The sequence below is a fragment of the Microcaecilia unicolor genome, chromosome 1 (assembly GCF_901765095.1).
Source record: "Microcaecilia unicolor chromosome 1, aMicUni1.1, whole genome shotgun sequence".
NCBI classification, from domain to species: domain Eukaryota; kingdom Metazoa; phylum Chordata; class Amphibia; order Gymnophiona; family Siphonopidae; genus Microcaecilia; species Microcaecilia unicolor.
Genome location: NC_044031.1, coordinates 521,783,224 through 521,807,127, shown reverse-complemented (window position 1 = coordinate 521,807,127; position 23,904 = coordinate 521,783,224).

The window sequence follows — 23,904 nt, the reverse complement described above, 5'->3', positions numbered from 1 at the left end:
CCTCTCTTTATGCAGTTCTGGTGAAGGCAGAAGTCCTTAAAACTGGCAAGTTCCTCCCCATGTTCTGGATCTTCTGACTCGGCGAATTATTGCAAAAGTCATGTAGTATCAGCAAATTGCAATTCTAAGTCTCAGGCTCCACACGATCCAGTGATGTGGCCTTGGTTCAATCCTCAGACCCAAGCTTTGAAGTAGCTTAGTCACTGTGACTTAGGGTGCATGTCAAAATCCAAGAAAGTTGGGGTAATCAGTTCTTGAGCAACCCCTTTCTGCTTATGAAGGACCTTGGTAGGAATCAGAGCACAGATTATACTGTATTTAGGCATGTCTTGCAGTTTCAGGTGCTAAGGTTGTCTCTAAGCTCTCTTTATAGTTATATAGGCATGGATTTTGCCCCTACAGAGGCACCTCACAGTACCTTGATATAGTCCCTTTATGATGCAGCATGAGAGTAGAAGGCCATGGCTTTGCAGCCTATTGTTCCCAAGACAATAGAATACCACTGCTTATGAATCTAATCACAAGCAGTGCTATTCATATAAAGCAGAAGTCAGTAACCCCTCAATATTTTCCTTTCTCTTGGGCAGCATGGCATTAAGAATGAATCAGGAGTGGGAGATCATTCCACATGATGGGATCAATTACAGAAAAAGATGTATTTTGGATCTCCATCAACTGAGTCTTCAGTAAAGGAGATATAAACTTGGGCTTTTTTTGATAAGGTCTAATGGGTTCATATTCTAATCATAGGAGACAATGTTGTGGGTTCCAGTGGGTAGTAAGCATTCCCACTATTTTGAAGAAGCTCCTTCATTGTGTCCAGGGGAGAGGTAATGTGTATTTTATTTTACACCTCCATTCACTCTGAAATGTTGGCACCTATGACTTGAATAGTGTGAATTTGAATATTTAGGAGATGCATTTCTGGAGAAGCGGGTAAATATGATATAAGACATAAGCATCACCACACTGGGACAGACCAAAGGTCCATCTAGTCCAGCACCCTGTCTCCAACGGTGGCCAATCCAGGTCACAATCACCCGATAAAATCCACGGAGCAAAGCATTTTCTACTGCTTGTCCCAGGAATAGTGGATTTTTCCCTACTTCCATTTGATAACATTCTATGGCCTTTTAATTCAGGAAGCTGTCCAAACCTTTCTTAAACTTTGCTAAGCTAACCGCCTTAACCACATTCTCCAGCAACGAATTCCAGAGTCGAATTACGCGCTGAGTAAAGAACATTTTTCTCTTATTTGTTTTAAACTTACTGCACTCCAGCTTCATCACATGCCTCCTTGTCCTAGTATTTTTGGAAAGCGTAAACAGATGCTCCCTATCTATCTTTTCCACTCCACTCATTATTTTATATACCTCTATCTTATCACCCCTCAGCCGCCTTTTCTCCAAGCTGAAGAGCCCCAGCTGCTTTAGCCTTTCCTCATAGGAAAGTCGTCCCATCCCCTTAATCATCTTCATCACCCTTCTCTGTACCTTTTCTAATTCCACTATATCTTTTTTGAGATGCGGCGACCAGAATTGAACACAATACTCTAGGTGCGGTCGCACCATGGACCGATACAGTGGCATTATAATATCCTCATTTTTGTTTTCCATCCCTTTCCTAATAATACCTAACATTCTATTTGCTTTCTTATCCGTAGCAGCACACTGAGCAGAAGATTTCAACGTATCATCAATGATGACTCCCAGGTCCCTTTCTCATTCCGTGACTCCTAACGCTGAACCTTGCATGACGTAGCTATAGTTTGGGCTCCTCTTTCCCACATGCATCACTTTGCACTTGCTCACATTGAATGTCATCTGCCATTTAGACGCTCAGTCTCCTAGTCTTGCAATATCTTCTTGCTTTTCACAATCTTCCCGCAATTTGATGACCTTAAACAACTTTGTGTCATCAGCAAATTTGATAACCTCACTAGTTACCCCCACCTCCAGGTCATTTATGAAAATGTTAAAAAGCAACGGTCCTGGCACAGACCCCACTAACTACCCTTCTCCATTGCAAATAGTGACCATTTAACCCTACTCTCTGTTTCCTATCTTTCAACCAGTTTTTAATCCATAACAATACACTACCTCCGATCCCATGACTCTCTAATTTCCTCTGGAGCCTTTCATGAGGGACTTTGTCAAACGCTTTCTGAAAATCCAGATACACAATATCCACTGGCTCACCTTTGTCGACATGTTTGTTTACCCCTTCAAAGAAATGTTTACCCCTTCAAAGAAATGCAGTAGATTGGTGAGGCAAGACTTCCCTTCACTAAATCCATGCTGACTTTGTCTCATAAGTCCATGCTTTAGAATATGCTCTGTTATTTTGTTCTTAATGATAGTCTCTACCATTTTGCCCAGTACCGACGTCAGACTCACCGGTCTATAATTCCCTGGATCTCCCTTGGAACCTTTCTTAAAAATCGGCGTTAGATTAGTGACCCTCCAATCTTCCGGTACCAGGCTTGATTTTAAGGATAAATTACATATCAACAACAGTAGCTCCTCAAGCTCATTTTTTAGTTCCATCAGTACCCTGGGATGAATGCCATCCGGCCCAGGAGATTTGCTACTCTTTAGTTTGCAGAACTGCCCCATTACATCCTCCAGGTTTACAGAGATTTCATTAAGTGACTCGTCAGCCTCTAATACCCTGTCCAGCACCGGTATCCCAACATGATATAGGATGCCAGTGTAGACTTTTGAGAACTGGTGTCATCCTGGTTCAGTACTGCATCCAGAGATAAGGTGTGCTGCCGCATCTCTCTTGCTGTAGTCCCTACCATCATACTCAGGACAGGCAGCAGGCTTTACAGAGGAAAGTGAAAGCACTGCAATAATGGACTTGCCTCTCCTTCCTCCTAGCCCTGTGGAGGTGAAAACCCAGGAAAGAAAAAGACAAGGGGAGGAGGAAGCAGGAGAGGCTCATGGCTGGTTAAACTCCACTGAACTGGCCAGCTGCTGATATTCAGCAACACTTAATTGGGCAGTGCCACTGAATATCAGCTCTAATCAGCCATTGAGAAAGTGGCTACGTTAGGGGGATCCTGGGGGGCGGAGTGTGGGCGGAGGCACTATTTAGCCAATTAGAGGCATTCAGTAGCATAGCCAGGAATTTTGAACGGGGGGGGGGGGGGGTAAATCTCATACCGCATCTCCATCCCGTCACATCACTCCCCCTCCCCTTCCAAGCACCTTAAAATCACCTCAAATCTTCATCTGGCCAGCGGCAGTGGCACTCATAGGCTGCCTGCAATCTGCACCAGGGATTTCTCTCTGAATGGTCTCACCCTTCAGAAAATAGGAAGTTGTGTCAAAGGGGCAGGATGGTTCAGAGAGAAAGCCCTGGTGCAGGCTGCAGGCAGCCTGTGAGTTCCACTGCCGCTGGCACTGCCCAGATGAAGACTACAGGTGATTTTAAGGAATGGGGTGGGGGAGCAGGGAGGGAGGGAATTGTGAGAGCTTTGTGGGGCCAGAAAGGGAAGGGAGAGATATGTCAGGAGAGAAAAGGGAGGGACTGGCGGAAGGTGCATATGTAACACGCGTACCTTGAATAGATACACCACTGGTGGCAATATTCAGTCTGCTGACTGGCTAAGCGAGTAGCAAAAAGGCTGTCCTAACTTTATCCATAAAGTTAACTGGGCACCGGTCTAAATATCATCTGGCAATTGTTTAACTTCCAGGTTGCTACACTAACCTGGACATTCAATGCTGGATGCCGGACATGCCTCTATATTGAATATCCGGGGTTAATTTAGCCCATGGCTGTAAGTAGCTGACATGCTGCTTACCATCACTAGCATGTACATGTATAGAAGGTGTACACAGAGAAGGGGTTTGGGCAGAGCATAAGCAGAGTCACAATTTAAACAGGCATTTTCTAACATACATGCTAACATTTAGGCCTACTCCCTACAATCTAGGCGTTACATCTGCAGAATGTGTACTAATATATCATAAAGACCTATAGATGCCTATATATCTTTATAAAACAGGCAAAAATAGGTACCCTCCTGTCCTACATAGAAACATAGAAAAATGTAGGAAGATAAAGACCATCCAGTCTGCCCATCCATGCCATCTACTCTCCCTATGTACTTGTCCCACGCTCTCTGGAATTCAGATACTGCTTTCATCTCCACCACCTCTACCAGGAGGCCATTCCACAAATTCACCACCCTTTCCATGAAGAAGTATTTCCTCAGGCTACTTCTAAGTTTATCCCCTTTCACCTTCAACTTATGCCCCCCTCATTCCTGAGCTTCCTTTTAATTGAATGAGATTCTCCTCCTGTGCTTGCCTGTTAACCTCCCATCTGCCCCTCGGCGCCCCTGTTAGTTCGCCACAGCGCACTGGAGTGCTGTGGAGCACAGTTTAGGAAACACTCCAGCTTATAATCGAACGAGAAAAACGCCCAAGTTCCGACCTAAATCGGGAGATGGGCGTTTTTCTCACAAAAACAAATAAAGCGGTATAATCGAAAGCCGAACTTTGGACGCTTTCAACTGCACTCCGTCGCGGATGCGGACAAAGTGGACGGGGGCGTGTCGGAGGCGTGGTGAAGGCGGAACTGGGGCGTGGTTATCACCCGAACAGAGATGGGCGCCTTTCGCCGATAATGGATGCGTTTGTAGCTAGAATTTAGGGCACTTTTCCTGGACCCTGTTTTTTCACGAATAAGGCCCCAAAAAGTGCCCTAAATGACCAGATGACCCCCAGAGGGAGTCGGGGATGACCTCCCCTGACTCCCCCAGTGGTCACTAACCCCCTCCCACCACAAAAAAATGATGTTTCACAACTTTTTACTTTCACCCTCAAATGTCATACCCTCCTCCCAAGCAGCAGTATGCAGGTCCCTGGAGCAGTTGTTAGGGGGTGCAGTGGACGTCAGGCAGGTGGACCCAGGCCCATCCCCCCCTACCTGTTACAATTGTGCTGCTTAATGCTTAGTTGTCCAACCCCCCCAAACCCACTGTACCCACATGTAGGTGCCCCCCTTCACCCCTTAGGGCTATAGTAATGGTGTAGACTTGTGGGCAGTGGGTTTTGAGGGGGATTTGGGGGGCTCAACACCCAAGGGAAGGGTGCTGTGCACCTGGGAGCTCTTTTACCTTTTTTTTTGTTTTTGTAAAAGTGCCCCCTAGGGTGCCCGGTTGGTGTCCTGGCATGTGAGGGGGACCAGTGCACTATGAATCCTGGCCCCTCCCATGAACAAATGCCTTGGATGTATTCGTTTTTGAGCTGGGCGCTTTCATTTTCCATTATCGCTGAAAAGCAAAAACGCCCAGCTCACACCTTGGCGAATAAAACATGGGCGTCTATTTTTTTGGGAAAATACGGTTCACTCCGCCCCTTCACGGACCCGTTCTCGGAGATTAACGCCCATGGAGATAGGCGTTTCTGTTCGATTATGCCCCTCACTGTCTTATACAAAGGTAACATCACTTCCTTATTCCTACTGGCCATTCTTTTCCCTAATAAGTTAGATGCCCTGTTATAGAATTACCCTCTTAAAGACCAGTTCAATCACAGGTACACAAGAAAAAAAAATTAAACAGGATTGAATTTTGTTTAGCCTTAATGTGTTATGAGATTTGGTTTTTAAATTCAAAGCCATTTTGAGCTATTTGAGGGCAGCAATAGACCTTGAAAATATTGGTGTTGAACTTTCTGTGCCTTTCCATTCATCTTTCTCAGAATCTACTGGATTAGGTGGTCTGACAATTTGAAGAGCATTAATGATTGGCACTTGGCTCCTGTCTGCTTATTTTCAGAAACCGCAATTATTATTTTGTTTTAAATACTGAGCAAATGCAGTTTGGTAGTGAGCACCGAGGTGCTGCTATTACCATACTATGATAAAAACAAAACAATAATATGGTAATGCTAGTATGTCCTTTCTCTCTTGCAATTATATATTTTAACTGATCTTTATTGGTTTCATTGCCGGTGTATACATCCAGAGGAATCAGATTGTCACTGAACAATTGCTTTACTACCCAGGTCCATAAGTCAAGGTCTGTCAGAGTTCAAAATTACTATTCATCAAATCCTCTTCCAATCTAGTAAATATCACAAAAGAAGATACTAAATGATTATAAATATTTATGAATTTACCAGTCAGAGGTCAAACTATTATTTTTGCTTATCATCTTTAATATTAAAGCAAAATGTAAAATAAAATGGTACTTCATGCAATTTTATAAGGAAAAAATATATATAAGAAATGGAATTCTGCCTAGACTAAGCCTTTCAGCAACTATGCCTAGGTTTCAATTTAAGTAAAAATCAAAACAACTTAGCAAGAAAGAGTATGAGCCACTAAGTTGTTCTGTTAGATTTTGTGAAGGAAGAGATTGAAGGGAGAGGAAATAGAAGTAACAGCTTTCTGCACTACATAGAATTAGACATCTTAATATTGACTCTCTTTCAAAGACACCAAAGATGATCCGTCTCAAAGTTGGAGATTTACTGCTACTATGCTTGAGATTGAAAGCCAATGATTGAGGTTTTTCTTATGGGGCCCCACCTGTGGCTAAAACTAGTTCTGGAAGATGTACATTCCAAAACATACAGTGGGGGAAATAAGTATTTGATCCCTTGCTGATTTTGTAAGTTTGCCCACTGACAAAGACATGAGCAGCCCATAATTGAAGGGTAGGTTATTGGTAACAGTGAGAGATAGCACATCACAAATTAAATCCGGAAAATCACATTGTGGAAAGTATATGAATTTATTTGCATTCTGCAGAGGGAAATAAGTATTTGATCCCCCACCAACCAGTAAGAGATCTGGCCCCTACAGACCAGGTAGATGCTCCAAATCAACTCGTTACCTGCATGACAGACAGCTGTCGGCAATGGTCACCTGTATGAAAGACACCTGTCCACAGACTCAGTGAATCAGTCAGACTCTAACCTCTACAAAATGGCCAAGAGCAAGGAGCTGTCTAAGGATGTCAGGGACAAGATCATACACCTGCACAAGGCTGGAATGGGCTACAAAACCATCAGTAAGACGCTGGGCGAGAAGGAGACAACTGTTGGTGCCATAGTAAGAAAATGGAAGAAGTACAAAATGACTGTCAATCGACAAAGATCTGGGGCTCCACGCAAAATCTCACCTCGTGGGGTATCCTTGATCATGAGGAAGGTTAGAAATCAGCCTACAACTACAAGGGGGGAACTTGTCAATGATCTCAAGGCAGCTGGGACCACTGTCACCACGAAAACCATTGGTAACACATTACGACATAACGGATTGCAATCCTGCAGTGCCCGCAAGGTCCCCCTGCTCCGGAAGGCACATGTGACGGCCCGTCTGAAGTTTGCCAGTGAACACCTGGATGATGCCGAGAGTGATTGGGAGAAGGTGCTGTGGTCAGATGAGACAAAAATTGAGCTCTTTGGCATGAACTCAACTCGCCGTGTTTGGAGGAAGAGAAATGCTGCCTATGACCCAAAGAACACCGTCCCCACTGTCAAGCATGGAGGTGGAAATGTTATGTTTTGGGGGTGTTTCTCTGCTAAGGGCACAGGACTACTTCACCGCATCAATGGGAGAATGGATGGGGCCATGTACCGTACAATTCTGAGTGACAACCGCCTTCCCTCCGCCAGGGCCTTAAAAATGGGTCGTGGCTGGGTCTTCCAGCACGACAATGACCCAAAACATACAGCCAAGGCAACAAAGGAGTGGCTCAGGAAGAAGCACATTAGGGTCATGGAGTGGCCTAGCCAGTCACCAGACCTTAATCCCATTGAAAACTTATGGAGGGAGCTGAAGCTGCGAGTTGCCAAGCGACAGCCCAGAACTCTTAATGATTTAGAGATGATCTGCAAAGAGGAGTGGACCAAAATTCCTCCTGACATGTGTGCAAACCTCATCATCAACTACAGAAGACGTCTGACCGCTGTGCTTGCCAACAAGGGTTTTGCCACCAAGTATTAGGTCTTGTTTGCCAGAGGGATTAAATACTTATTTCCCTCTGCAGAATGCAAATAAATTCATATACTTTCCACAATGTGATTTTCCGGATTTAATTTGTGATGTGCTATCTCTCACTGTTACCAATAACCTACCCTTCAATTATGGGCTGCTCATGTCTTTGTCAGTGGGCAAACTTACAAAATCAGCAAGGGATCAAATACTTATTTCCCCCACTGTATAATAAATAGAAAATAAATTAATTTTCTACCTTTGTTGTCTGGTCATTTTATTTTTCTACTTCTGTTGGTCCCACTTTCTGGTTTCTGCTTTCCTCTAACTCTCTTGTCTGGATCTCATTGTCCATTTGGCATTTCTTCTTCCTCCAGTCCATATTCCTTCTGTGTCCCTATCCACCCTGTCCAGCATTACCCCTCTATGCTCCTGTCCCATCCTCCTGCCATCTTTCCTTTCTGTGTCCTTATTCTCACCCTGTTAAGAATCTACCTTCTGTGTCTATATCCTCCCCCTCTGTCCAGAACCACCTTTCTATGACCCCACCCCCAATGTCTCCAGCATTATCCCTCTGTGTCCCTATCCCTCCCCATGCTCAACTTCTTCCCACCCTTTCCCTTCCTCCTACACCCCCCTCCATGGGGGGCAGCATTTCTCCATCTCCCTTCCCTCCTGTACACCCCCTTCTGTAGGAGCCAGAATCTCTCTTCCTTCCCTCTTGTTCCCCAAGGGACAGCATCTCTCTCTCTTCCCTCCCTCGGGTCCAGGATGTGTCCCTTTCTCTTTCCTCCTTCTTCTTGTTCCCTCTACAGGTCCAGCATATCTTTTCTCTCTCTCTCTCTCTCTCTCTCTCTCTCTCTCTCTCTCTTCCTCCTTCCTTCTTCCTCCAAGTTCTGGCATCTCTTTCTCTCTCTCTCTCTCTCTCTCTCTCTTCTCCCTCTCTCTCTCTCTCTCTTCCCCCTCTTGCCCCCCCTTCTGTGGGACCAGCATCTCTCTGTCTCTGCTTCCTTCCTCCACAAAACCTGGCATCTCTTCCTGTCCTCCCCAGTCCTGACATCACTTCCTCTCTCCTGCCCTACAGCCTGCATCACCCTTGCCTTTAGCAAGGCTGATGACATGCTGCCTCCAACAGGAAGTTGTTCAGTGGAGGCAGGACAAGGCAGAGGGAAGGGGCCTGTGCTGGTTAGAGACAATCCCCCAATATTAAAAAGTATTTAACTGGCCAGGATTGATACCTGGCCGGTTAAATGCCTTATACCAGCTATCTGACGATATTCAGCAGGGGATAGCCGGCTATCTCCTGCTGAATATCACTGGTTAGCAGATAGTGAATAGCTGGTTATATTGGGGAAATATAACCAGCTATCCACCAGTTTTCAGCCCCACTTTAGTGGCTGTATTTAGCTGCATGAATAGATGGGATATCTTTGGATGGTTTGAACATAACTAAGTTTGAATATTGACTTAACCGATTATGTTCAAACTAGCCAAAAATAATCCAGGTATTCAATGCCGGTCATCGGAAATGGCCCAGAATTGAATATCTGGGTTTAGTGATGACTCCTGCAGTCTGAATATCGGCCCCAATGTGACTTCACTGCTGCTGGCCACAAAGGGAAGGTTGGTGGGCCATGGACGGAAAGGGTAGAGGGAGAGATGATGGACTATGGGAGTAAGGAAGGAAAGGGTGGGGAATACAGATTGATGCCAGACCACAGGACAGGAAGCTGGGTCTTGCCAATGTATGTGAACAGGGCATTTAGTTGTGTGAGTTGGAGAAGAGGCCCAAATGTAAATGTCACACAACTAATGCACGTGACTTGACATGTCTGCTTTTTCCATGCTATTATATCATTTTATCAATATTTCTTTTCTAACAAATATATAAGAAAAGGACAAACAAAAGACATACTGAAAGAATAATGTAGATACAGTGGTAAGTACAAGTAGAAGAATTAGAGGCTAGAGTGCAGAAGTAGTTATGGAATTCTCTATAATAAATTGCAGGGAACATTAGAAGGCAAAAAAAACAGAAAATAAACTAATTTGAATAAAGCCATAGTATGGCTGGCTGCATCAAGCTTACAGTATATGGAAAGAAAGCAAAGTCAATCAGCATGAAACTGAAGTAAGATTGATATGTAGGAAAACTAAACAGCCAGGGTGAGCCAAATGGTCCTTGTTAAATAAACAAATCAAGCAGCACAGAATTTCAAATTCTGTACAGTAATAGGTATATCTACATCACTTGTACAATATAGCCCTTATTTTAAAAGCTCTGTTTATTTTTTAGATGTCTGAAAACTGGCATTTTAGACATCCATATTGCATGGACATTTAAAAAAAATTATCATATTTTCATCAAATTTACAAGACAGCTCTTATAAGAAAAAATTCTTTTTACAAAGCCATTCTGCTGATTCTCAGTGTGGCAAATGAAAGAAAGCCCATTTAATTCATGTGGACGTCCTCTCATTTTCCATGTGGGAATCGCTAGTGTGGCTTTGTAAAAGAAGCCCAAAGTGAGATAGCATGTTACAACAGAATTAAAAAAAAGAAAATCATATAGCTACATAAAGAAAAATTATGCTTCTACACCTGTTTAGCACATAAACATAGGGAGCTCGGAGACAGTAACAACAGGGATAAAAAAGAAAGCAAAAATATTACTAATAAGTAGACTGTAAGTGGGTTATCCTGTTATAGTAACATAGTAAGTGACAGTAAATAGAGACCTGAATGGTCCATCCAGTCTGCCCAACAGTCACATTCATCCTCAATTCTAGATTAAAACAACAATAAATGTGATATTATATACTTGTTTTGTTACCAACCAAAGTGGCTCAATCATTTAACATATTATATACTTGATCATGGCCTTTGTTGTTTCTAGGACATAGACCGTAGAAGTCTGTCCAGCTCTCTCCTCAATTCTACAGATCCCTACAGTGTCAGCCACCAAGACCCTGACGCAGCTAATCGAAAGGCTGGCCATCGTTGGCTTGGGGCGAGGGAAGTTTACAGTGAAGGGCAGCGGTGAATTGAGTGCCGAGTTTGAAAGCTAAGTATTCTTTCAAACGTAATTTATATATCCACAGTGTTTATCTGTTGGGATGAGTGCGTTAAAGACTTTTTAGTCATCACTTGGGACAGTGTTGTAAGGACTTTTGCACACAGTCCATGAGGTTTTTGGCCAATGATGAACAGAGGGTCCGTTCATGACCCGTTTCAGCTCTGTTTGACGTGATACGTCTGTGAGGCCTTTTTCCTCTAATTAAATTTGTTCAACAGTCACATTGTTGGATATTTGTCACATTTTCATTTTGTGGAGATACACTCTATATTATTAACAAATAAGCCACAAAAAAGTGCCCTAAATGACCAGATGACCACTGTAGGGAATCTGGGATGACCCCCCATTACTCTCCCAGTGTGCACTGACCCCCTCCTACCCCCCAAAGATGTGATTAAAAATGTTACCAGCCTCTACGACAGCTTCAGATGTTATAGTCATGTCTATTAGAGCAGCAAGCAGATCCCTGAAGTAGTGTAGTGGTCAGTGGACTGCACTATAGAGAAGAGAACTCAGGTCCATATCCTACTCTACCTGTTACATTTGTGGTGGAAAGTGTGAACCCTCCCATACTCCTCCAAAACCTACTGTACCCACATATAGGTGACCCTTTCACCCATAAGGGATATTGTAGTGGTGTACAGTTGAGTACAGCAGGTTTTTGGTGGGTTTTGGAAGGCTCGTCAGGCTTGATTTTGTGCATTTTTCACTTGGACATTTGTTTTTTGAAAATGGACCAAAAAGATAGATGTACAGAGCACAAAAACATCTAGCAAATAGCCATTTTCAAAAACAAAGATAGACATTTGTCTGTTTTAAAAATGTCTATATTCCCCATTTGAATTTTGGACATTTTTAGCAAAACGTCCCAAGTTGGAATTAGACGTCATATCGAAAATGCTCCTCCACATGTCATAAAAGTTACAAGTCACAACTTCAGGTTTTCCTTCTGATGCAAACATGCTACCACAGCTTAGAAGGAAGTTCAACATTTCTGGAGAACTCAGTGTAAAATCTGCATGAAGATGTTTCCTTGAGTTTCCTAAGCCTGTTGGGAAAATGTCTACACCTATAGAGTTAGAAAGCTAAATCCAGCTTTATGGTGGGTAAACACGACTGGAGGAAAGCTGTTAGGCTCTATCAAAAGACGTTAGAAAATCAGGCCTATTAAAGTTACAACTACTGCCACACCTTAACATAAAGTAGGAATCAAGAGACAGGACTCATCCAGGTAGTCAGTTGACAATTAAATAAGGAGTATCCCACTCTGTCTTTTTCCTCTCTAGGGTCATTCTTGATGCAGTATTTTGCAGTACCTGTCATCTCTGAAGTTGCCTATCAGGTTACAAAAGTCCAAGAATGAGAGAACCATTTCCTGGACTATATATATTAATGTGGTTAGGACCCTTAATATAGGTGATATTTTATTTACCATCATACTTGCGCTTCGATTTCTGACCTAGATTCCTGGGTTTTGGCTCTGTACACAAGGGGTTGATCATTTCTGCTAACAATGGGTTTACTGAGGGGAAGACAGAGATTTTTCCTTTTCCATGGCTCCATCCATAAGCAATATAAAAATTTCTCTTGTCACTGAACTTAAGCATCAAGGAGTAGTATTGATCAGCATCTTAATTTTGTGACCAGATGACAGTGTTATGTTATGTTACACCAAGCCTCTATTCTGCTAATACCTTAATATTTCTAAGCAGATTACAGTATTTAAGAAGACTGGATAATAAAATATTCCAGGAATTATAATTTGGCCATCATAACAAAATAATTTCTCGATATTACATATTTGTGGAAAAAGAAAGTTTTCAGAGTCCTCCTAAATAGTGAATAGCAATCTAAACTGAAAAGGAAGTGAATTCCAAATTAAAGATTCTTGACATTTAAGTGACTCAGGGGGCGATGCAAAGCAGCACCCAGTAAATATGGGTGCCGCTGGAAAAATTACTGTGTCGCAAACAGTGACCAATGCACAAAGGGGATCAAATGCAAATGAGATGCATAGATCCCCTTTTGTGCATCGATCGCTGTTTGCAACTGGAAACTGTCAAATGCATTTGACAGTTTGCTCCAAATGCCTGATGGTCCAATGGACCGCCTCCTGACACACCTGGGTACCACTTGCGCCCCCTGTGCCTCGCAACCCCCAACACAAAAGCCCTTGGTGCTCCAGTGGACCCCGAATCCCCACTGCACCCCCTACCAGACCCCCAATGCATCCCAATCCCACCATACCCCCTTCTGGACCCCCTGTGTGCCCTGTCCCCCCAAGCCCTCTGCTGGTCCCCCATACCTCCCCCCTCCCACACACACAAAAAAAAATCTCTGGTGGTCCAGTGGACCCTGACACCCAAACCACCCCAAGCAAGAATTGCCCTGGTAGTCTAGTGACTTCCTCCCCTCCCCTTATAGAGTGCTTAGCCACGCCCAGTGCATCTCAGAATGCACTAGACAGGACTGGGCATCACCATTTTGCACCGGGCAGGCCCAGAGGTAGGAGGGAGGAGGTGCTGCTCCTGTCCTCCTGCCTCCATTGTTTTCAAGGTATAGATGGGGAGAGGGGAATGGAGGTGTCACTAGAGCACCAGGGTGATTTTTGCTTGAGGGGTTGGGGTGTCGGGGTCCACTGGACCACCATGGAATTTTTTTAGGGGGTTGGGAGATATGGGAGGTCTGGTAGGTGATGTAAGGGTGATCGGGTCCACTGGACCACCAGGGGCTTTTGTGCTGGGGGTTGGGGGCACAGGGGGGCACTGGGGGGACCTAGAGGTGGTCCACTGGACCACCAGGGATACCAAAAAGTTCTGTGGAGTTGGGGGATATATGCATTTGAGTGCCTACCTTATTGGGTGCAGTCTGCTTGCACTATTATATAGTGCAAGCAGACTGTTGCTCATAACGACAGGTCCAGACTTGTCATAAAATTTTACATGTTAAGGCGCTCTGTGCATGGAATTGCTGTGCATTAATCAGAATGCTCGTTTTAATACTAATGAGCTCCTTGTAATATATTTGCATAGGGTTTTCAGTAGCTGCTAATGGAACACATTAGAGCCTCGGAAAACCCCTTTGTGCATTCCTGGCTAAATAGTGTTTGATTTAGACTGTCTACAACCAGTCTAAAGCAAACTTTAACAACACGGTAAGCTATGTACATTGGGCCCTCGCTTAGCATTTTATGTGATTTAGGGCTAGATCCACTAAACTCCACGGAAGAGCCCTTCCCTTGCTGATCCCTTAGCAAATCGGTAAGGAAAAGGCATGCATGAAGGAAATCGCATGCAAATGAGCTGCTTGCTGTTAGCTCATTTCCACATGATTTCCTTCCTTCCAGTCAGCCAGCTGAGCATGCGCAGAGCAGCCAACCGTTATGCTGGCTGCTCTGTATGCCAAAGACGTTTTTCTTCAGTTTTTGTGATGGACGTCCTTCTGGGACATGTTTTTCTTACCTGCCTGAAATGACCACAACCATAGAGGTTCTCTCAACATTCTCTCGTCCCCTCCAAAGTTGTTTACAGATTGTGCCCCCCCCCCCAGGATCGAGACGTGTGAGGACGTTCAAAACAAAACTATTTGGATGTCTCTCCCTCCAGGTCTCTCTGAGCTAATCACAGCGCATTTAGCTGTCACCGGTATCAGCTAAACGCGCTGTGATTGGCTGAGAGAGACCTGGAGGGAGGGACGTCCAAATAGTTTTGATTTGGAGGTCCTCGCAGGTCCCGATCCTGGGGGGGGGGGGGGGGGGGTGGCGCAAGCTGAAAACAAGCTTGGAGGGGATGAGGAGAATGTTAAGAGAACCTCCATTGCTGTGGTCATTTCAGGCACGTAAGAAAAACACGTCCGAGAAGGACGCTGGTCAGGAACGATTTGGTAGAGTAGGTGGTGCAGGGGCTCTGGGGAGGCTTTAAATGCTTTTGCCTTTGATTTTGTAGGGAGCTCCCTACTGTGACTGCAGAAAAATGCCTATGGGTGTCTTTAGCATTTAGCGCGTGCTAAAAACGCTAGCACTTCTGCAATGCGGCTTAGTAAACAGGGCCCTAAAAGTCTACAAATGGTGTAAAATATGGTGATAAGGACATTCTATCATGCCAAGAGACGTGGTCATGTATCTCCATCGCTTAGAAAATGCCACTGTCTGCCTTTACCATTTCAAATTGAATGTAAGAGTCTTACAGTGGCCCATAAGGTGCTATACACTGGTACATTATCTTATTTAGCCTCTGTGATTACATTATATACTCTGCTTAGGGCTTTACATTCCTTACATGATAGATGACTGCATTTATCTTCACCTCAGGATGTGCATCTAGATTCCACTTGTCATAACCATAACAACCACTCAGCTCCAATAGGGACACCATTATGACCTTCAGTAACTAAAATAAATAAATGGAGATGACATTTTACTAAGAAGGTGGGCCCAAATTTCCAAATGATTTTGCAGAAAGGATATTAGCATGAAAGGAAAATGTATGTAAAATGTTGACATTTTAATTCTTGTGCATGGCTGGGCATGTAGCAAGTTTTTTCAGGTGAAAATTCATTCTGTGAAAAAATTCACGTCAGTGTTCAAAAGCGCTTGTCTAGATAACTGCACCTGTCATCTGGAAAGCGTTGCTGACCAAGATATCGAGCAGCAGTATCCAGATAGTGCTTCCGAATATCTTTATAAACTGCCTCAACACTATGGGGTAATTATTAAAATGCGTTAAGTGTATAATGCACAATTTTTCCCTCTAATGTGCATCAAAGAGCACAATTGTATGCTAAGATATTGTGGGCTATATGAGATGCAGAGCATGCAAATATATGCAAAACACCTCATTATAATGCATTAGAATAAGAGAGCTGGTGTTCAGCTTTGCAATCTGTGTTATTCTAGGAAAAATAATCATTTCTACCTCTGCCTCTTCACAGCTTCAGACTAGCGGACCAACTGCCACACATTTGGCATCCTAATTCTTGAAAAAAAGTGACTAAAAGCTTCTTTAAACTGTGCCCCAGTTCTTTCTCCACTCAACACTTTATCAGATCCTCAGCCTCCTGTAGGTCATTTTTATGGAGCTCTCTGACATCTTTTAGCCTATCCTCGACCTGTGCTATATTGCAAACACTGAAATCCCCAAAAGTGATGTCCTCAAGATTCAATTCCATGATGTTTTGTCAAGAACTTTGAGTCCATCCTGACCTCTTTTCTACACTGCATAATTACTAGAAGTCTAGAGGTGGGTGCTATCCCTATAGCTTGGAAATCTCTCTGTACTTACCCCAGACAGAGAGACTTGACAGTAAGTCCTAAACTAATAACTATCATCCAAAACCTGTTTGCCAAACTCTTTGTACTGGAACTTTTAACTGATTTTCTTAATACATCTAATGCACCACGTCCCAACCAGACCAGCTTCAGATGCACCCATAGCACTGAAACTGCCCTTTTAGGACTATCCATTTATATCCTTCAGCATTTAGATCGAGATAGGACAGTTGTACTTCTTTCACTAGATCTTTCCATGGCTTTTTTTTTTTATGTATATTGGCTGCTACTTTGGAAGTGGGTGCTCCTGTACTTGATATACCAGAGACTAGGTCATTACTTTCAAATCCTGTAGAGTGCTGAGAAGTTAAATATTTACACTTCACAGAGACTCCTGAAGCAGGCCTCCGTGGCCGAAACACGATTCGTGTTGAGTCCATTATATACTTTGAATAAAACCTCTGATGTGAACTCTTTGAGTCCATTGAATGTTTTGTTTTACATCATCTGTGGTGTCACCTTTGCTGTGTTTGCCTTATATTGACCTGTGTGAGGGTCCTTTGTCCTTCTGTGCTTGTCGATTCAATATTATAGATCATACTCTCTTCATTACTTGCTCAGAGGCCTGGGCATGCTAGATGTTGCTCTGAAATGGTTTTGTTCATATCTTACCAATAGAATATACATCAAGGGGCATTTTGGTATGACATCTAAATCAGACTTGAACATTTTGCCGAAAACATCCAAAAATCCAGCAGCTTTTTTTTTTTAATTTGGCCATTTGAAAAAATGTCCAAGTGAAAAATGCACATCAAGCCATTGAGACATTGAGAACCTTTAATGTCTTTCTTTGATGCATAATACATTATCATTATCATTTGGTTTCAGTAATCTATATTATTAAGAGTACACACTCCTATATGTGGAGGGGCATTTTTGACATGATATCTAAATCAACTTTGGAAATCTTTGTGGAAAACATCCAAAGATCCAGTAGCGAACATGGCTATTTTCAAAACAGGAATAATGTCTTTTTTTTTTTTTTTTCAAAAATGGCTATTTGCTAGATGTTATTATGCTCAGTATGTCTATCTTTTTGGACCATTTTTGAAAAGAAAAAAAAAAAAAAAAGAATCCAAGTGAAAAACGCACAAAATCAAGCCATTGGGATGTAGGAGGTACCAGAATTGTATATTGTACAGAATAGCCCCAGACGTCCCAGCAGAGCAGTGGGGCACTCTAGGGATCACTGCAGTGAACTTCACCTAAAAGCTACGAAAAAGTGTTAGGGCAGAGAGTGGGCAGAGCCAGGGTTGTGTCAGAACTTATCCAGATGGTGACAATGTTGTCTGTTATCCATCAGTGGTGTAGCAATGACTGGTGGGGGTGGGTCCCCAAGCCCCTCCAGCAGAAGCAATCCTCAGTCTGTAACCTAGCAGTCAGTGACACTTTCTCTGAGCCAAAATTGTGCTCACTCCTCCTGTGTGCATTTTCGGTTTTTGCCATTCTGAGCATGCAAGGGAGAGACCCGCCCCCGCATATACTTGGTCTCCATGCATGCATGGGTGGGGGAGGGGCGGGCCTTTCCCATGCATGCACAGTTTTGCAAAAGCCAAGCATGCTCACAGGGGTTGGCTTGGGAGTGGGACAAAATTTTGTGCCCCCTCCCACACACTCACGCTTTGTATTCATGCCCCCCAAAATCCAAGGTCTGGCTATGTGGCTGCAATCTATTTCTGGATAAGTTAAGACAGAAGGCTGTCCTAAGTTATCTGAGTGGCAGACTGAATATTGACATTATCCAGGTGCTGAATATCTGGATACACTGTGACCATCACAAAATACTTTGTAGTTGCTTTGGAGTGGAGGAGTGGTCTCATAGTTAGCACAGTGGGCTTTAATCTTGGCATCCTGGGTTTGACTCCCACTGTAGCTCCTTGTGACCTTGGGCAAATCACTTAACCCTCCATTGCATCAGATACAAAAAACAAGACTGTGAACTTTAGGGACAGAAAAAGTGCCTGCTTATAATGTGTGATTGTCCTTCACCTTAAACTTGATAGCTAAGCAGATTATAAAGAATTAAATTGAAAACACTGAACCTGGCAGCTGAATATTGACCCATCAGTCTTTAGTATATTAGTGTCATTGTGACTATTTAATCAGAGTGTTTATTTTATTGCCAGGTATACATGCATTTTAAAAAATTATTTCTGCCTATTAGATTTCTTAAGGAACAAAAAACAACTTGTGGTGTCTGACTTCCTACCTTCAGATACTTTTATGTTTTTCATTTGGGAGATAAATGAGTGGCTTAATTGTAAATGCTGAGCAATAGAGGGTGAATGAATCCAGGATTCTCGGTTTCGACTGAAACCAAATCTGCAGCTAAAATGTTCTTCTTGATTTCAGCCAAACCAAAACCAAAGCCAAAGCCATCTCACACCATCCTGGGCACAGAGCAGGGCCTTCCAGTCCCGGCAGAGAGTGGGTCCCCTCAGCCACCCCTCCTGACGACAAACTCCATTCTCCTACCACTCATAGTCCCTTCCCAAGCCTACCTTAAGAAAACCTGGTGATCTAGTGTTCTCTTCAGGGCAGGAGCAATCCCAAGTTACTGATGCCCATGCTGGCTCCAAGCTCAAAATGGCTGCCACAGAAAGTCATGGCAACCATTTTGACTGCAGAGCCAGCATGGGCAAGAGCAACTGGGGATCACTCCTGCTCTGAAGAGACCACATAGCACCAGGGATTCTAAAAAGAAGGCCCAGAAAGGACCTTCAGGAGGTGGGAGGCAGAGCCTGTGGTAGATGTAGGGGATAGGCAGAGAGCGGTTGCAAGAGGGGTGGGAGTTTCAGTTTCAGCTGATAATCAACTGGAATTTTTGGCTGAGACCAAAACATGGCCAAACCTGGATTTTGGGCCAACATCAAAACCAAAATTCTGTTGGCCTCTACTAGTCATGTTTTGTATTGAGACTATGATGTAGATTGAGATGATATTCATCTACAGATGATTTTTATTTACAGCTACATCATTTAATTCTGTCACCACTTGATTACTGTAATCCCTTATTTGTAGGGTTTCCAGCTATTTCTATAAAGTTATTGCAGATGGTAAAAAAATGTAGTACTGCATCTTGTGACAGAATAAAGTTTAGCAAACATATCACATCTGCCAGTGCTGGCAGATATGAAGTTTAATATTTTGATGATGATTTTTTAAATGCTATAGCTAGCTAAACCTTGTGCTGACTGTTCCACTCATTTCTCTCCAGGTAACTGTGATCAGAAACTCAAAGTTTTTTGGAGATGCCATCTTTGAGAATAGCAAAAAGGTATGGACCCAAAGTTGGGCACACTCAATAGTGACAGGATAAATATCCCCTCACAGCCTCAAGATAGGGGAAAAGGAAATAATGATTATGGTTATGGTTTATTTACCATTATATACTACTTTTCCTGCAAGAATTGCAAAATGGTTCACATAAAAAAAATAATTACAAATGGATTAAAATTGAAACGGAACACAAATTAAAACAGGAAAGCAAGCTGACTTCCATGGGGACCCAAGAATGCATTGGGCACAGATACTCTGACTTGAGCTTGTGCATTTCTCCAAGGCAGCTTGGTTGGAGACACTCTCATCCCTGTTATTATGGGGGAAAAGAGAAAGGGTGCCACTAAACTTCTCCCTCTAGCTTACCTTGGAAGCTTGCCAGGCACAGGAAGAGGTGGCTAAGAGAGCAGGGTCTTCATCTGGGACTGCAATGTGTTTCACATCTCACAGCATTGTTGAGCCTTGTGCAAAGAATGGTTCCGTGGCAACCCGAAAATGCATCAGGTGAGCAGGGAGAACAGGATAGCAGATCCGATGCTGGGACTCCTGCTAGAGGGACCCCGCTTGTCGTTTCCTCTCCAGATGCAGCAGAGTTGGAAGCTGTTTCTTTGTGTGGAGAGCTGTTCCAGCAAGACAGAGTGCAGGAGAGAGTGAGACGATCTTACAAGCTAGTTTACCGGTTGTGAGAAAACCTGTCGTTGACTTTGGAGTCGCTCTAGGAGGCTATCCAGGGAGTGAAGTATTCTTTTAACAATGGGATGTCTCATCTGGTAAGTGAATTTTCTGATTTTAAAAAGGTTCAGAATGACCAGGCTCCAGTTCTAGACACATATACATCTAAACTTTAAGCAATAGAAGAAAAGATAACACGAAGGAAATGTGGTTCTAATAAAGGAGAAGGAATATATGAATCAGAAAATAGAGTGCTTGGAGAAGCAAATTAAGGAAGAATAATTTTAGAATGTTAAACGTTTCCTAAGTCACCTGTAATAACAGCTGTAGATATCCCGGCGTTAAACCGGATATTCAATGCCAGGCTGTTTCCGATGACCGGCATTGAATATCTGGGGGGAGTTATGGCTGACTTACATTTAACTGGCTATGTAATTTTCAGCAGTAGCCGGTTAAGTTTATAGCACCGAAAGTTAGGCCTGCTATTTGGGTGACCCAATTTGGTCACTAAACTTAGTCCACGAAGCACTGAATTAATGATGACTAGCTGGCTATTGGGCTCATTTTCGAAAGAGAAGGACGTCCATCTTTCGAGATAAATCAGGAGAAGGATGTCCAAATCGGTATAATCAACGTCTCCAACTGCACTCCATCGCAAGGATGGCCAAACTTCAAGGGGGAATGTCGGAGGTGTAGCGAAGACGGAACTTGGGCGTGCCTAATACTTGAACATCCTTGACCGATAATCAAAAAAAACAAGGATGTCCCTGACGAACACTTGGAAGTTTTCACCCGGACCTGTTTTTCTTATGATTAAGGAACAAAAAGGTGCCCGAAAACACCAGATGACCACTGAAGAGAATCGTGGATGACCTCCCGTTACTTCCCCAGTGGTCACTAATCCCTGCCCACCCTCAAAAAATATATTTAAAAATATGTCATGCCAGCCTCAGATGTCATACTCAGGTCCGTGACAGTGCATGCAGGTCCCTGGAGCAGTTTTAGTGGGTACTGCAGTGCACTTCAGACAGGGGGAACCAGGCCCATACCCCCCTACCTGTTACATTTGTGGAGGAAACAGCGAGCTCTCCAAAACCCACCACAAACCCACTGTACCCACATCTAGGTGCCCCCTTCATCCGTAAGAGCTATGGCAGTGGTGTTCAGTTGTGGGTAGTGGGTTTGGGGGGGGGGTTGGGGGGTTCAGCACACAAGGTAAGGGAACTATGTACCTGGGAGCATTTTATGAAGTCCACTGCAGTGCCTGCTAGGGTGCCCGGTTGGTGTCCTGGCATGTCAGGGGGACCAGGGCACTGCAAATGCTGGCTCCTCCCATGCCCAAATGGCTTGCATTATGACATTTTTGACATGGACATCTTTGGTTTCAAAAATTGCCGAAAGTCAGAAACGTCCATGTCTAGGGACGTCCAAGTTTAAGGATTTAGACGTCCCTGACGGCATTTTCGGAACGAAAGATAGATGTCCATCTTGTTTCGAAAATACGGGTTTCCCCCGCCCCTGGATTTTGCCGTTTTGCATGGATGTCCAAATTGGAAGTTGGATGTTCCTTTCAAAAATGCCACTCCACATCACTCAATGGAGCTGAATAGCCACTATGCGCTGACTGTGAATATTCAGCAGGAGATAGCCAGCTATTCCCTGCTGAATAGTCAAGGATTGTTGGTTAACTGCTATTTAACTATCTAGGAACTAGAACCATAGAATCAACCCAACAGAAGGGAAGAAAAAAAGTCAGGATGGAGGTAAACATAAAATTGTAACTCCATCAGAGAGCACTGGGTAGAATAGGTTACCTGGACAGCAAGAGAGGGTGGAATCAGGGTGAGGAGGAGTCAACAGCCCTATAAAAAGGGAAAACAGCATAGGCGGTCGGTGGCCCAACTGTTTGGGGAGGCTAAAAGGGACGGGGTTAGGGGTGGGGCCAGGGGTGGATCTTAAATCCATAATCTATATATATAAAAGGCAAGACCAACGTTCTATGAAGCCTCCAGCCGGAAATGTGAAGCACCAGAGATATCTGGTTTCCCCATGAGTGAAGGAAAACAGCACAGCACGAAATCCCTCTCTCTGTAACAGTGAAGAACTCAGAGGGGGGAGGGGAGAGAGACGCCCTCACTCTCTCTGTAACACAAACACAGAACAGCAGGAAACTTAACACTGAAGGACTGGACTCCAAGGGGGGAGGGGGAGGGAGAGAGAGAGAGGGCAGAGGGCAGGGACACACACTCCCACATGCACACTCTGAAGAAAACCTTGCTAGCCCCCGTTTCATTTGCATCAGAAACGGGGCTTTTTTACTAGTTGTCTGATAACACATAGAAAAAATAAATAAATAAAAATCACAATCACAATTAATACCTTTTATTAAATTTAGATATTAGATATGTATCATATGTCAAAGAATAAAGTGGTTGCTCAAAGCATATTCTAACCACAATCGCTCAACTGCAAAACACTATGCACAACTTTGTCCAAAAACACACTCAGAACCTTACTGTACCATAAATATTACACTGGGCAGACCTAATACACCAATATACCACCCATAAGGAAAATGCAGACTGTCAACAATATGAAACAAGGGATCATATCATCACAATTCTCATGTAAAGCCACAAAACACCCTAATTCATGTTTAATGTGGGATAAAATGCCATAAATAAGTAAATAAATATAAACTTTTAATATTGAGTACCTGATTCTCAAAGTGGACATATTCCAAACACTGTAATGAAAATAAAATTATCTTTTCTACCTTTGTTGTCTGGTGACTTTTTCTGATCATGCTGGCCCAGTATTCGTTCTGCTGCTATCTGTTCCTCAGTGCAGGTCAGGAAGTCATCCTACTTAAATATCTCCCTGGCAACCCAGGACACCTCCAGCCAACCCCCCCCCCCCCCCCCTGCTTTCCCAGCAGTAAGGTAAACAAACCATAAACCAATTTCTACAACCAATTTCTAGTGGAGGAGTGGCCTAGTGGTTAGGGTGGTGAACTTTGGTCCAGGGGAACTGAGGAACTGAGTTCAATTCCCGGCACAGGCAGCTCCTTGTGACTCTGGGCAAGTCACTTAACCCTCCATTGCCCACCGCATTGAGCCTGCCATGAGTGGGAAAGCGCAGGGTACAAATGTAACAAAAAAAAACTGCTAGAGGGCTTTCACTGCAGCTCCTGCTGTGAGGATGGAGGTAAATCAACAATTTAATCCCCTCAGAGTAGCTGGACTCCACAGCTGATCCATTCTGCTACAGCAGGGGGGAGGCTTAGCTTCTCCAAGCCTCTTATACCGGGCGCATATGGAAGACAGGATCAGAGCACAATCTCTGCTGGGAGACCGAATAATGAGGGGATCCAGATTGGAATGCATAAAGCCAAGCCATAAAAGTACAGAACTGTTGATACTTGGAACTATCATTTGAAGCTTACCTGAGGACTTGTGACCTGATTAGGACATTCTTGTTGCCATCTATTTTATCTTCATACAGGGGTACCCTCTGTTTTGCTGGAGCTGCTTCAGGGAAGTGGTAACAGGTTCCTTTCATCAGTGAACGGCCAATGATTTAAACTTATTCA